The sequence below is a fragment of the Ixodes scapularis genome, unplaced genomic scaffold, assembly GCF_016920785.2.
Source record: "Ixodes scapularis isolate PalLabHiFi unplaced genomic scaffold, ASM1692078v2 PGA_scaffold8__174_contigs__length_109621045, whole genome shotgun sequence".
Lineage (NCBI taxonomy): Eukaryota > Metazoa > Arthropoda > Arachnida > Ixodida > Ixodidae > Ixodes > Ixodes scapularis.
In genome coordinates, this window is record NW_024609883.1 from 235,258 (window position 1) to 250,420 (window position 15,163).

Below are 15,163 nucleotides of genomic sequence, written 5' to 3' on the forward strand. Positions count from 1 at the left end.
CCGATATTGGATAAAGTGAAGTAGTCACATAGTATGCAGTTATTTTCGGAAATGGCACCGAATTTAGAAGTTTCTTCGATTTTTTTTAATTTTAAGCTCCTTGCATTGGCTTGCACTGAAGGGGCTTAAAGGGCCCATGAAACGATTTTTGGGTTGGGATAAATCATTTTAGATTGGGATTTTATTAATAGAACATCGTTCAGTGGGCCAAAAGATAAACGGTAGAAAGTCAAAAGCCTGACATTCAGTGCGAAAATTTGAAAACACAGCGGACTATTTCGTTCCTTCTCCCCTTCGTAACCGCTCTGCCTTTTCACTGGGATACATCCGCGGTCCCAAAAGCGTGTCATCGGGTCCAAACTGACGTCACACAAAACCGGACCTCATTTAGTCCCTTCACCCCTAAGCTGACATTGTGGTGGAAGCTACGCGCATGCCGGACCAATCAGCCACCTCCGTTTCATCACCTGACTTCATTCTCTGCAGCCACATTTGCCACGCTTACGTGGCAAAAGTGTGGCTAGCCCAAGGAGCACGTAGCTTCCACAGCACTGTCAGCTTAGGGGTGAACGGGCTAGGGAAAGAAACTTTTGTCTGAGTTTTGAGCGACGGGCTAATCTTCTAGGGGGAGAATGGATGTGTCCGGGGATTACATAAACCAGGTTCCGAGCGAGAGGGGCCTCCCTTCTTTTCGTCTTCTTGAACTGTTTGGTGGAATGCGCGATTTATGAGTTGAGGAGGAAAGCGAAACAGGAAAAAGTTGGAAAAGCGTTTCATGACCCCTTTAAACATACTGGGAGAGCATGGCATCAGCCCGGTAGCTTCCGCAGGCAATCTTCTCATAGAGGAGTGTCCTCTCCCAATATTTTTAACCTCCTCGCTTGTGCTGGCCGAGCGAGATGTAGCGAGATTTCCAGTCTACAAGAAAGTCTTCCATGTGACATCAATCATCCGCTAAATTTAGTCGGGAATCGAATTGGTGTTGAGGTTATGCGGCATAAATGTTCCCGCTAAGTTTAGCAGGAAAATTGCTGTTGAGGTCACGTGCTGTAAAACAGTACCTGAATGTATGCATACTTGCTCATGTAGTACACTAAAAATACCATTCCTAGTCCAAAATGCCCTATTACCCCCCACGCTGCTGAACATTGAGCAGTTCAGCACTCTGTGAAATGTCAAACATTTGTGTGTGCGCAAAGTGAATCTCTGAGCAAGCTCCTAATCTGTTTATGGCTGATCATTGTTTTTGTTTTCCTTGTCCCAATGCACACAACCTTGACTTTATGTCTGTAGGCGACAAAGGGACCTTCCCACCAAAAGCGCCCAAGGGCCTCCAGTTCAAATGCGGTTTCTGCTACTACATCACCAAGGACCAGCATGGAATGGTCAGCCACCTAATTCACCATGCGGAGGGACGGCGGCTCGAGTGCCAACACTGTCCCCAGCTTCCTTCAGGTTTGGAACTGTACCACCACAACCATCCGGATTTTAAGCCACTCAAAAGTGCCAACAGGATGATCACCTATGGCTTTAAAAGAAACATACAAAAAACCACACCATAAAAAAATATATATATATATATTTTTAAGCATAGGGAGTGTTGCAAATACTCGAACACGGTACCCCTCTGGCCACCCGTACGGATCTGGGCATGTGGGCAGAACGTTTTTCGTGTCCTAGCGGCACCTCCAGCCCTTCAGTGAAATTGGCAATCCGACCAAGCGCACGTTCCAAAGCTTCCCGAGGAGAAACGCCACAGGTACAAGAGGTGGCCCCAAAGCCTTTGCTCACTCGTACAATCCGGTCACCCACCTTACAGGCTAGTTCACACATTTGTGTTAGATTGTGATAGATTGCGTTGTATTTCTTCCTAACTGTTTAACAGACTGGTGTCATCTATCGGGTGGCTCTAGAACACTTTCATCCGGCGTGTAACTAGACAGAAGCCAGTGCGTCAAGCAGTTACAAGGAAAGTCGGCGCTCCATCGCAGTGAACTGTAAATGCGTAAACCAGCCTTAAGTTGCATGGGCTCAAAAGAACCCGCATGTGGTGGCGTTGTCGCAGAGCCTGGAGCTATTGGAAGATCTGACAGACAGCGTTTTAATACATCCGAGGGTTAATAGTTGCAAAAGCTTGCAATGCCCTCGAGCCTTTTTTACACACGGAGTTTCATCATTTGCATCAAAATGCGCAAAGCTGAAAGACTTTTCGGGTGCCCGCAATGTCCTGAGCCTTTTACTAGGAATGTGCATAGAGCCTGCAGGGTTGCAAAGCCTTTAAAATAAAGCTAAAAAAGTTTAATGAAAGAAGAAAGAAGTGAGAGATGAATTTTAGGGTATTTTTATTCCGGGAATCTGAATGTCATGCTCGTCTTCCTTGAAGATGTAACCAAATGTGAGAAAAGGCGGGTCTTGAAAAGTTTCAAGTTCAAGGGTTTCAAGAAGGGTCTTGAAAAGGTGTGGAAGGGTTGGGGGGATATAATGGGGAGCTCGTCCAGCGTTGTTAACGGCCAAAAAGTAAACTTTAAGGTGTCTTATCTTGGCTTGACTATGCCAAATGCTTTAGCTCGGCTAGAGCGACGACGGATGACGCTTTCGACTACACATCATGTTGGATCGGATCCTGTCGGCTATTCGAAAGTGATGGCACTGTTGCTACGATCGAAAGAACCGCACTGTCAACGCGAACACGACATCGGCGCTTTTTTGCATTTTTATGTGGAAATGGTATTGTGTTAATTCCGTTCCAGTTTCTAAATTTTGTCAGGTACATTTCCCTGCACTGATATCAGTCGCGACATCTTTTCCTGACCTTTTGAAAATAGTGAGAGTGCGCGTGCATAGCTTTGATAGGCATCGAAGATGCGCGAGAGCGGAGATTTCGTAAACTTTGGATATGACATCACGCTTTGGGAAGGAAGGGCTCAGCAGTACTTTGGTAATGATTTCCTGCTGCCTCCGTACACTACATTGAAAAATGATCTCGATACTTCTGATCCTGGAAGAAAAGTGAACACGATTTAGGTGTTTTTTCTCAAATACAGAACCACTTCATTGAGCTGGAGCATTGGTTTACTGAACCACATTCATAGTCATGTGGGCAAGAGACCTTGCACTAAATTGTCGGTGGGGTCTCAAGACTTGCTGCAGAAACTGAGTTGGCTTTCCAGCTCTGCTTCCAGGGCAAAAAACGTTAAAATTATGAGCACTGTCCCAAAGCTATCGGGGATCTCAAACTCATTTTAGTGTAGTTGCCAGATTGCCCATCTTGGAAAGGTCTAGAACCAACGTAAGGCTGGAAGATAAAAGATCTCCTAAAGGGGAGTTCACATTTTGCGTTTTGTGAACTCGCAGTTTTGTTTTGTTTGTTTCGCTTTAATAAACTCTTTCTGCAATGTTGCCAATTATTGCACAAGGGTGCTCTTAAATATTTCTTTCTGATTTAGTAATCACATTCATCATAAATATGTTGAGTGTGTAACAAGCTCCGTCCACCAACTGTTTCAGGAATTTCCAGAGGAAACTGAGCTGCGTTATTTTCAATTGGTGGTCAACACAGGCTGCTGTATCTCCAAAACAAAATGCTGAGACTGTGCTACACCGCCAGATCTTAGCGTTAGGCCTGTGAAAATGTTCGGCGTAAAAAAACATTCGAGTAGTTTGGTGGTCGGAGATTTGCAGAAACTACTCGTCACGGCATCAAAGCATACCTTGCGTTTGCAGCCATCTTCATTGATTTTAGCACAGAATCTGTTAAATTGCTGGCTCCTAGTAGTTTCCTTTAACACACTTCCTGTAATGCTCCTACAACAAAAAACATTGAATTAAAATTGATTGCATGCGAGCCCTGCATCAGCGTTTTGCTAGAACTTGCGTCCTCGACGATTAAACGCAAGTCTTAGCAGAATGCTACTGCAGCACTTATGTCCAATCTGCACCGTGCTGGCCTCTGGTAAGTAAAATAGAGAGACCAGCATAACAAGCCTTGTCGTCTTGGAGGTGTTAAATAAGAGTGCACACACATGTGGTGGGGGAATTTCCGGGAAAAGAGGGAAGAGTGCCCGCACTTGCTTCAGAGGAAACAAGGATTTATGAACTTGACGCAACCCTTGGCGAAGTTGTCTTTCAGAGATGCCATGCATGACAATTTTTGTGGTGTCGATGCACAAAATGCTTATGAAGTTCATCTATACAGTAACAAACATAAAGGGACACAATGCATTCTGTGTTACCACCGCCTTGCCCACAATGGTGAAAAAAAATGGCACATTGTTTTCCTTTCTCTTTCATGATACACACAGGGATGTCTATTTCCGTAGGTTGGGGAAGTGCCTGCTCGAAGGACGTCTGCTGCCTTCTGGAAACCACAACCAACAATCTCTTCAAATGCTGTTTGTGCACCCACTTCGCTGGGGATCAGCGTGAAATTCTCAATCACCTCTTCCTTCGTTGTGATGAACGACTTAAGTGCCAGCAATGTTCAAAATCCTTTTCCAAAGCAGAAGACTTGAGGTACCACGCAGAGATTCACAAGCCAGAACGAACTTGCGAGTATCAACTGTGGTAACAGCCTTTCAGAAATATGGTCATCTGGTAAATAACATTCCCGCCAAAGAAGGTAAAAAAACCCTTTCAAATGCCAGGAATGCCCCAAAGCATTTGCTCAAAGTGATATTGTACAGCCACATGCAAACCCACACCGGTGAGCAGCCTTTCCGAGGCCAGGAATGTCCCAGAGCATTTTCTCGTCTAAGTAAGACGAGTTGCGACTTTTGAAGCAACAGATATGAGAAGCCCTACAGGTGCAGGCTTTGTCCCCAAGCCTTTGCTCATAGTGGGAAGTTGAGGCAGCACATTCGGACGCACACATGTGAGAGACCTTACAAATGTGAACAATGTCCCCAAGCCTTTAGTCATAGCGCGAGGCTGAGGCAGCACATTTAGAGGCACACAGGTGAGAAACCTTACAAATGCAAGCAATGTCCCTGAACCTTTTTACCAGAGTGAGAATCTGACGGAGCACATTCGATTTCACACAGGTGAGAGACCCAACAAATGCAAGCAGTGTTCGCAAACCGTCACTGGTGGTGGTGCACTAAAGCAGCACATTCGAAGGCACTCGGGTGAAAAGACCTTACAAATGTAATCAACGTCCCAAGCCCTTCGCCAGAGCTATGGGCTTTTGCAGCTCACTCGTACACACAGAGGTAAGAGACCTTACAAATGCACGCAGTGTCCTTAATCCTTTAGCGCACTTGGCACCCTGATGACGTGGCACATTCAAGCACACACAAGCAAGAAACCCTACAAATGTGAGCAATGACCCCAAGCCTTTAATTACTGTGATTTGCTGACCCACCACATTCGAATGCACACTGGCGCGAGAGACCGTACAATGCGAGCAATGTTACAAAACCTTTAGTCTAAAAGACAGCTTGACATGTCACATTTGAAAGCACACGGGAGAAAACTGAGAGCACCGTCCTGAAGTCTCCACTTGAGCGAGAAGCTTACGGGGTACATTTGAATGAACACAGGTGAGATATCTCACAAATCTGTGCAGTGTCCCAAGGTGCACGTGAGAACCTGACGTAGCACATTCAGATGCGTTGTGTAAGCAATTCAAACAAACTTTTTTTTTTTTTTTTTTTTTTTTTTTTTTTTTTTTAGTGCTATTTTTTAGACATGTGAAGGTGCGTGAAGAGCAGAGGCATAATTTTAGCAGCTTGGTTTTCTATCCTTGAAATGATCGAAATAGCAAATGCCCTTCACTGACTTGAGTTTGTTCAGTATCGGTGTTATTCATCTGAAGGAACTGGGCCTTGTTGGCTTCTGCTATATCCAGGGTTTTCTAATTTGTGTGGAAGGAACTGTTACATATAATAAATATGTTTACAAACTCAGTACCTCCTTTTTCTTGTCGTTCTTGCAGGACTGGCTTCAGTGTTATTACACAGCTGCAGAGCCGTGTATAGGGAGACTTTGCTCAGTCGGAGGCACGGGCAGAAGCAGCGCTTGCACCAGACACAGAAAGAGGGCTTGACATGCTCTCTTGACAAACGAGAAGGCGAAAAAAATCCCTAGCGGTGATGGCGAGAACCAGTTTTAATCATAGCTGTATGGTTCAGTGGGGTAAAGGTGAGTGAGGAGGGGTGGCAAATCCTTCGTGCTGACATATGGAGAATATGGTTAACGTTACGATACGGTTTTCATAAGTGCCAAAGAGTTAAATGTAGTAACCCTTCGTGGTTAAAAGTAGTGTGCATGTGATGTTTCGATTATGATCATGCAGGAAGATGTAAGAAACGAATGTGCTGCTCGAACTCTGTTTTGCACGGACAGGGAGTGAACACTTGGACGGCAGATTCCCATCTTGGTCCTCGGCGTCTGGCGTATAGATTATGTCGATTGCTCCGCTAGTTGTGCTCTTCCACCATGATCTTGGATGACCGTGACTGAAGCATCACGTTCACCATATTTTCACGCACCGAGAGTTACTCCGGCGCACTTATTACGTTTCTCGCGACCACCGCCAGGGTTTTATTTCCGACTCCTGGTTGGCCACATTCGAGTTTGTGAAAACGCCCTGGAACACGTCCAGCCACTTTTGGCCAATGGTGTCTCATTTGTCTGGTTAGCACAGTTGGTAGAGCGCCCCTCTGGAAATGGAGAGGTCCCGAGTTAAATACCCGAAGCAGGCAAATTTTTTCGGTCGCTCACTTTTCACCTAGCTGTGTTTGGAGATTGGTGTTTGTCCTTTGTACCCCTTCTCCAGGGATTATTTTCGTTAAGAAAATTCTGGTCGAAATTTTCGGGCAATAGGGATGTGGATCAGGATTAAAGCAGAGAGAGGGTATTGTGGAAAGGGGATGCAGACTGAATCGGCTCTGGTGAATGTAAATTGTGAACATTGAAAGGAAGAAAATGCTAGGGAAGTATCACAGTTGTAGAGGAAGCTCGTTTCAGGAGGAGGCCAGTTGGTGTTAAGACAAGTCGTCTCGTCTCGTCTCTCCGTGACACTCCTCCGCCAAGTAGAAAGGATATGGTGGTCTTCTATGGAAGGGCTTGTCCTGCTTTCTTTAGCCTCACGGCATAGGGTGGAGCATGTGGGGAAGGACATGTACGAGACGGCTGAATTCTTTATTGTAAAGGGCTTCACCCTAGTTGCCCAAGTCATTGCCGATTTACGAAAAAATTAAAATTATGCAAGCTTCATTGTGCGAACAAAAACGTAACGAATGTGACGGACGTTTCATCTGCGAAGCCTCTGGTGAACACTCTTCCTGTTGCTGCTGCCGTTAGCTTATTTGGATATCAAGGGAGCATATACAGTGTTGTGAACCAGTAAAAAGTCTGGGATATATAACTTAGATGCAGAACTGATTAGGTTACTTCAAAAGGTGCACACATGAGGGTGGTTATAATATGGGAAGCAGAAACTACGCTACAGCAATAAAAGCTCAGACACGTCATGTCAACTGTCATACTTGCTTTTCAAGATATACTTCTAAGTGGAATGGAAGTAGAGCAGAGCGATTTAGGTTTAGATGTTATTTATCCGGTGGGCGGAAGAAATGTAATACAGGTAATCCCAGGAATAATATTGTCTAAATCGTTTAGGACGAAGTCGGATAACGAAATAGCTGCTATAGCGAAGCGATCACGACTTCCCATTAGCGAAAACATTTTCTGGTAATTAAAAAAAAATCGAATTCTGAAAGTTCACCGAGTCGCAGACCGCCGCATTTTGCTGGCGCGGCCGAGCATCCACCTAGAACGAGCCGCAGACGTGGTGCAAAGGCCGCCGGCGGCAGCCTCTGCATCGTCGTCTGCTCCCCGGACCTTTCCGCTATCATCGCCACAGAAAGGTACCTCAGACCATCGAAGCTCAAGTGCGCGCCAAAGCAAGTCGGAGCTTCTGATTCTTAAAAACAGCAAGGATCGGAAAAAGAAGGAACAAGAAACTTTAGATGCTAAAATATAAACAGAATACGGAACCCAAGTACCTGTAGTGCAAAAAGTCAAAATCCTAGGAATGCACATCCAGCGCGACGGAGGAAACAAGACCGTGCTAGAAACTCTCCTTAGCAGAATCGGCAACGCACATAGAATGATCAGAATTCAAAAGTAAACGGTCAGCTGACGATAGGGACAAACAACAGACAGGGAGAAACAGAGACATACACAGCGGTGTGTATGTCTCTGTTTCTCCCTGTCTGTGTTTTGTCCCTATCGCCAGTGATGGAAGTGGTGCGCCAATTGCGTCAAATTGCGCCAAGGACGCAATCCTACATGTAGCGCTAAATTGTCATTTTACCGACGAATTGCGCCATGCCTGCGCCGAGATCAGATGTAGCAAGAAAGAATAAAAATTGAAGTCTTATCCGGAGGGTGCATTATCATCATCATCATCATGGAAAGGAACAACGTTAGCAACATCTGAGACCAAAGCCGCAGAGGCTAAGCGAGGAAGCATCCCACAGAGCAGAATATTTAAAAATAAAAAAAAGGCCGAGCTTGTGGATGTTTTTAATGTTGGCCCGCCCTGTTCCCGTGCGCTAGCTACCAGCGAAGTCAAATCTAGCGCGAGCCCAATGCTCTGTGCATTCCTGACTCGCGCGTGGGCTCGTGCAGTGAGTGCACCGTTATGGGCTCCACGCGCGCGCTTGTAGCTTCGGCTGCGCTCGCACCGAAGCTCGAACGAAGTATAGTTGAGTTTCACCAAACTCTGGATGTAGTGCTGGTAAAGCCTCACCGTCCTTTTCGGAGCACAAAGCACTGCGCGACTCGCGCAACTGCGGTGTCTGCTCCGCGGGTGTCGCTTCTCTGCAGCGCGTCGGTGCATGCCAAGGAGCGCACTCAACGGGTTAACTCGCCGTGATCCGATCGTGACTTCGCCAGCACATCGAAAATTAATCGAAATTTTTTAAGCGAATATCAGATACCACAATATTTGAAGCTGCTGCCCGAAATACAGCTCTAATCTGCACTAAAACATTCCACAACAGTGAGGGTCGTTAGATGCTGCTGCAGAAGTGCAGGCTGATAAAACTAAACATCCTGTACCATCAGAACTCAGTGTGACATATTTAATTGTATTTTTTATCTGACGAGCAGATAAACTTTATTTAAAAAAATGCTTTTTGTGTTTACTTTGTTGAATTTTATATATCCTGTCTTAAAAAGGCGGCAGGCGCTGTGTTCCAATAATAATAGCAATGCAGCATTATTTCATTTTCAAGTAATATGCCAACATATGCCGGACCCTGCTCCAAAAGGGCTATTACCTGCTCCAAAACAACATTTTGCCTGCTACAAGGCCTGCTCCAAAAGGTCAAATGGCACTTCCATCACTGCTATCGTCTAGCTGACCGTTTACTTTTGAATTAAGTACCAACTAGCTCAACTTCAGCCTGTTAATGATCAGAAGAATCGCAAACAAACACGCAGGGATGAAAGAGGAAAATTTGTTGAAACTCGGGCATGGATTCGTCATCTCACACTTAGTATACTTGACTCCATTAGCTAAATGGAAAAGAAAAAAGAAAAAAAAAAACGAACTGGAAAGACTAAACGCTGAAGTACGAGCAATATATAGATCAACACTAGGAATACCCAAAGCTACGAGTAACGAAGCACTGAACCGCCGAGGAATACACAACCATGTTGAGAAATTAATTCAGGCACAAAAGCAAGCTCAAAACAACAGACTAGCATGGACTAAAACCGGAAGGGATATCCTAAAAGAACTAGGACTAACAGCTAAAGATGATCAATGCGAGAAAGAGACGCTGCCGAGAAGCGCATATGAGAGAATCAAGATACTACCAATCCCAAAGAACATGGACCCGAATAATGAAGAGGAACGAAGAAAAGCTAGAGCCAGAGCTCTGCTAAAGACCTACGGTAAAAGAAAAGATGTAATTTTTGTAGATGCTGCTTGTTACGACAATAAAAAGCTCGGACACAAAGTAGCAGTAGCAGATACAGAAGGCAGCGCTATAAGTGCCATTAGTGTTAGAAACGCCTCGATAGAAGAAGCAGAGGAGATGGGCATCGCCATAGCAGCGAACTGCAAGAACTGCAGCCACATCTCTGCGACTAAAACGGCTATCAGCAACTATATGAAAAACTACGTACACAAAAGAATGACTAAAATTCAGAACAAATAACCATACATTGGTTCCCAGCACACATTGATCTAAGCGAGGACGAAGACCTGCCTAACCTTAACGTGCGCGCAGACGAAGCCGCGAGGAAACTGAGCCGCAGAATAAGTCGGGCGCCTACAAAGGAAGAGGTAGAAGAAGGTGAAACTCCACAAACTTTTCAGGAAATTACTAGCGGCTTCAAATTAAACAGGAGAGTCTACGCTCCACCCAACGTTACTAAAACACTCAGTTGGAAAACTCCCATAGAGACAGCTTTGAAAAAGTGGCCCCAATCTGTCTCCGAGCACCGAGCTAACGACGAACACAACGCCACCATTTCGTCCGCAGCGGCCTCTCGAAGAACTGCACGTGACTTCTATTTTGGCTTTAAAGGGGCACTGACACATCAAAATCATATTTTTTTTTATTATCCGAAACGATTGAAAACGATGCCGGGACATTACCCTCAAAATTTGAGATTTGGGAATTCAGTATTCGTGAAGTAAAAAAACAATTTCCAAATGCCGAATTCGAAGTTCCCGCGCGATCGGCGCCGGTGCCTTGACGTCAAAAATTGAGGAGACCTGAGAGTCCACTTTCCTGTCACCACTCCCTGCTGTTGCCATGGCGACCCAAAGCGAGGAGGATAGGAGCGAGCGCCGGCTAGCGCCGGCGTTGCGGCGGACCGGTTTTGAGCGGTGTCGCCTAGAGCACTATATAGCTCCTACGGAGCAGAGTAGCGCAATCCTTTGAACTCCGTGTTTTGCCGACAACATGGCCGACAGAGCGGATCGGTGTGAGTCACATGGTACTCGGGGTTCCAGGAGGCGGCCCTAGAGCCACTCGATATGGCAGCGTAGCTGCCAGAGTAGCGCCACGCTTTTCCCTGTGCCGCCTCTCACCGCGATTGGTCACACGCCGTACCATAGCAACGAGCTGAGCTGGCTCGGTTTCCGTGGCAACCAAGTGACGACTCGTCACATGACCTCTCAAGAGCCGTGATGTCATCGGCAAGATGGCAGCGCCCAGAGCTGGTGGATGCGAGTTTGTTCGGTGCGCGGAGTCGTGATGTACCGCAGCTTGCAGACGATTTAGGGCTTCTTCGTGCTTTCTGTCGTAGGTATAACGTGAAGATTTGAAAGAAGGATACTTTATACCCTTTCTGTGCAAGATCGCTCTGGATATTAGCACCTGTGCGACAGCATCAGTAATATCGCCTTAGCGGTGCTCGAGTTTCCGGATGTGTTTGAGGATCGATAAGACATTTAGCATGCAATTTTCGCATTCTCTTAGCTTTATTTGAACGTTGGAGTGTCTGAGAATCAATGCGAAATCTATGCGTCGCATGTTGCGCCTTGGGGAATTTGTTTTTGCCCCAGGTAACCGCATGATCACAAACTCTTAGCGAGGAAGCTCCTGCGATGTTTACGTTTTGTACTAATCAACCAGGGAACCTGGGTTCAATCCCCACCCCTGCCCGTTTTGATCTGGATGAGCATCGTACCGGCCTGCGGTTGTGTATCACTACTGCGTGGTGCACGTTAAAGACCCATAGACCCCAGGCTAGCGGTTTTACTGCATTGGCTAAATTGCTCATCTGCAGCGAGTGACTCGTCGCAACTTTGAAATGGCTGACCAACTACACGCTGTATAAATATTCACACAACTCCCAAGTATACTAATCAACGGTTTTACGATATGCGCAGCGCAAGTTCGTCTGCTTCTTTTAGTAGGGGTTGTGGTGACGTCAGAACGCCGAGCTCTGATTGGTTCTGAATAAAGAATAGGGGGTAGACCTCAAGGCAGCTTGCTTTTAGGTCTACCCACTATCATTCCATCGGAGCCACTCAGATCTCGGCGTTCTGACGTCATCACAACCCCTGCAAAAAGAAGCAGACGAACTTGCGCTCCACATTGATTTTAGGATACATTTTTCGCATTTTTCTAGCTTCCTTTGAAAGTCTGAATTTCCGAGAATCATAAGGAAAGGTATACGGCACGTATAGAGCCTAGGGGAAATTGTTTCCGCCCTGGGTCACCGAATAATCACAGCATTTTTTAGCGAGGAAGTTCCTGCGATCTTTAACCTGTTTTACTAATCGCCAGTTTTACGAATTGGCAGTTCTGAAGATTTTGGTATAACTTGCTTTTGTTGCAATAGTTTGCATTTTATCGCAGTGTTTTTTGGCTTGTTTTTCAAGTTAGAAACTGATTTTTGCTCAAGTGACGTATATGAAATGTCCTGCTATATAACACTGCATCAACACATACTACTAAACTTAGATGCTCAGAGGTGTGTTCGTCTTTGTAATTAACAATTTACAGACGCATTTATTTCTTACGAGTGTAACATTTATTTTCTGTAGCTGGGCCCGTTTTGTGCTCCTTAATGTCAGTGTGCTATGACGTTATCATAATAATAATAATAATAAGCTTTATTTTTTCATTTCCCATTACAGGTAATGATGGGGCCGAGAATAAAAGCCGCGATAGACGGCTTGACAAGCTCTCGGCCCCAGTTACATTCAGCAGCAGTCAGAGGGAACAAAATAAAATACAAAGGCATTCAATCAAAGAATAAGCACATTTAACGGATATCAATTACCTAGTTAATCTTTAAAGCATATCAATGTACAAAATCTATGTTTACATAATAAATACAAATACATGGACATGAAGGGAATTATTAACAACTTACCGAGAACATAGAGATACAACATCGAAGATATACAAAACCAAATATCAGTAGACTACATCAAAGGTATACATGACAGAACGTAATTCATTTAAACTCAATTTATCTATATCAATATTGTGTAAAATTAGTGAATTGAGAAGTCTTGGGACTCGGTAGGCTAACATTTCTTTGCCAACATTCAATCGACACGTTGGTATTTGCCAATAATCGGGGTTACGAGTTTGATACGTTAAAACATGTTTTTGTAAATTTGACAGTGTTATCAAGGAAGATGTGTTATGTTGCAATTCTTTTTTAAGGCTTGTGGATAGTCTATAGCTATACATATTTTTGATACTAAGTATATTATGAATTTTGAATAATATTATGAATTTTGATCATGTGTGTATGGTTCTAAATAACCTCTTTACAATGCCTACAAAGGCCAAAATGACGTCAGCCGACCCCAACTCACGCATTGGACACGAAAACTGCGTCGCTCGGATGTATGCGCTCGTCAGCAATCAATTCGTCCATGGATATTTGAGTTCGCGTTCCTGGCCAATGAGTGCCCTCAAAAAACTTATCATCACTTGCGAATGCCAAGTTCTACGGTGTGCTTAAAAAGCACGGTGAAAGCTTGGGGTCAGCGCACCGGAGCCCTAGCATGTCACGACTGCGTGATTTGACAGTTCTCTTTTGAGTTGAGGATTACAGGTAAGGAAGAAGAAGTTTAAAAATAATTTTGTGGCCCCTTTAACACAGATATGTGTGCTACACCAGATAAAAATATTCACTTTTTGAATGCCGGTAAATTTCCGAACGACCATTTGGCCTGTCCGCAAGAACACCTCATATCCGGCGTCCGTCTCGTTTGATGGCGTCAACAATTCCCTAGAGACCACCATGTCGTCCTTCTTGGTTGAACCCCGTCGACGTCGCTCCTCACCAGTCGGTGAGAGAATCTCATCTTGAAGGGATGATCGGGTCTTGAAGAAGTATGATGCTAAACATATACTCGCTCACTATGGGGCAGTCGAGCAGCAGTCATATCCCGAGCCAATCGTCCTGTAGTGGACGGCGTAGTCAGATTTTGTTCCATCGGAGCGAAGTCCAAAAGTACTAGGACGGTACGTTCGTCCCACGAAGGAGCCGCCATCCCGGCGGCGCCGAAAACCACTTGCCTTGTCCGTGCACGTACGATACCAGAGCAGCTCTCGTCGCCCGACAGTCCCCGGGCTGCAAATCGTCTCACTTTTCAGAAAAAACAGGCACCGTTCCTCCTGAGGTTCTTGCCGTACCGCGATGCCAAGCGTTTTATACCACTTTTCAATAAACGAATGGAGATATCAACTAGACTACAAAGGTTGCCGCCCGGCGTCGCTAGAAGCACCGTTACCATGGCAACCTCCCAGGCCCAAAATGGAGATCACTATCAGCGCTTCTGGCGTCGTACATCTAGATAATTTTGCGTCGTGTCGCTACTCTGGCAGCTACGCTGCCATATAGAGTGGCTCTAGGCGGCCCGCCCTATGGGAGAATACATGGAGATCGACAGAACACGGCTGATTAAAAAATGAGCGGCGAGTTCACACTTTTCATAACTAATCTGTCGTGAAGTTAGTAAAGCACTAAACATTTTATCAAAATTTTAATAATATCGGATGCGTGTGAAAATTTTGAGAACGCAATTTCCAAGGCAATGGCGTTTGAAGCAGACGATTTTTGCTCGCAGCGGAGATGGGCTTTTCGGGTTGGCCGGAGCGGGTCACGTGAATGGTGTGACGTCGCCGTGTCGTCTGCTGCATGATGCCGCTCAGGCAATTTTTAAAAAAAAGTCACGTCCTTGTGGAGCACAAAACTTAGCGAAAGTTATTCTAAAATGTTCCATTATTATGTCAAAAACGATTGTCATTCCGTACATCCCCACAATACCGAAGAAACAACAATTTTCTCACGTTCTCCATGCATTTCTGACCGCAGTTGGAACCTCCGGGCGTTCGCCGCTAGTCGCCGAGAGGCGGCGTTCTAGATTGCGCTACTCTGCTCCGAAGGAGCTATATAGTGCTCTAGTGTCGCCTGTTTTCCGTTGGAGCCGTTGGAGGATACAAATCCAGGAGACGGCACCACAACGAACTCCCGATTTTTGGTATTTCAAAAAGAAGGGCCGTAGTGCGTTCGCAATTGCGTTAAAAAACATGTTTTAAGATTGCCGTAATTAAATGTTATAGAGATGTCGCCTACAAAGCTTCTAAATTTCCTGATTTTTGACGTCACCGATCAAAAGAAGCAAGGAGGCGAGAGGCGGGAAAATCAAACGCCAAAAATAAAAAGG

General features: G+C 45.3%; 1 pseudogene; it reads left to right on the forward strand.

Moving 5' to 3' along the window:
• Window positions 1-1,283: 1,283 nt before the first annotated feature.
• On the forward strand, window positions 1,284-5,646 carry LOC120836381 (annotated as a pseudogene).
• Window positions 5,647-15,163: the final 9,517 nt, after the last annotated feature.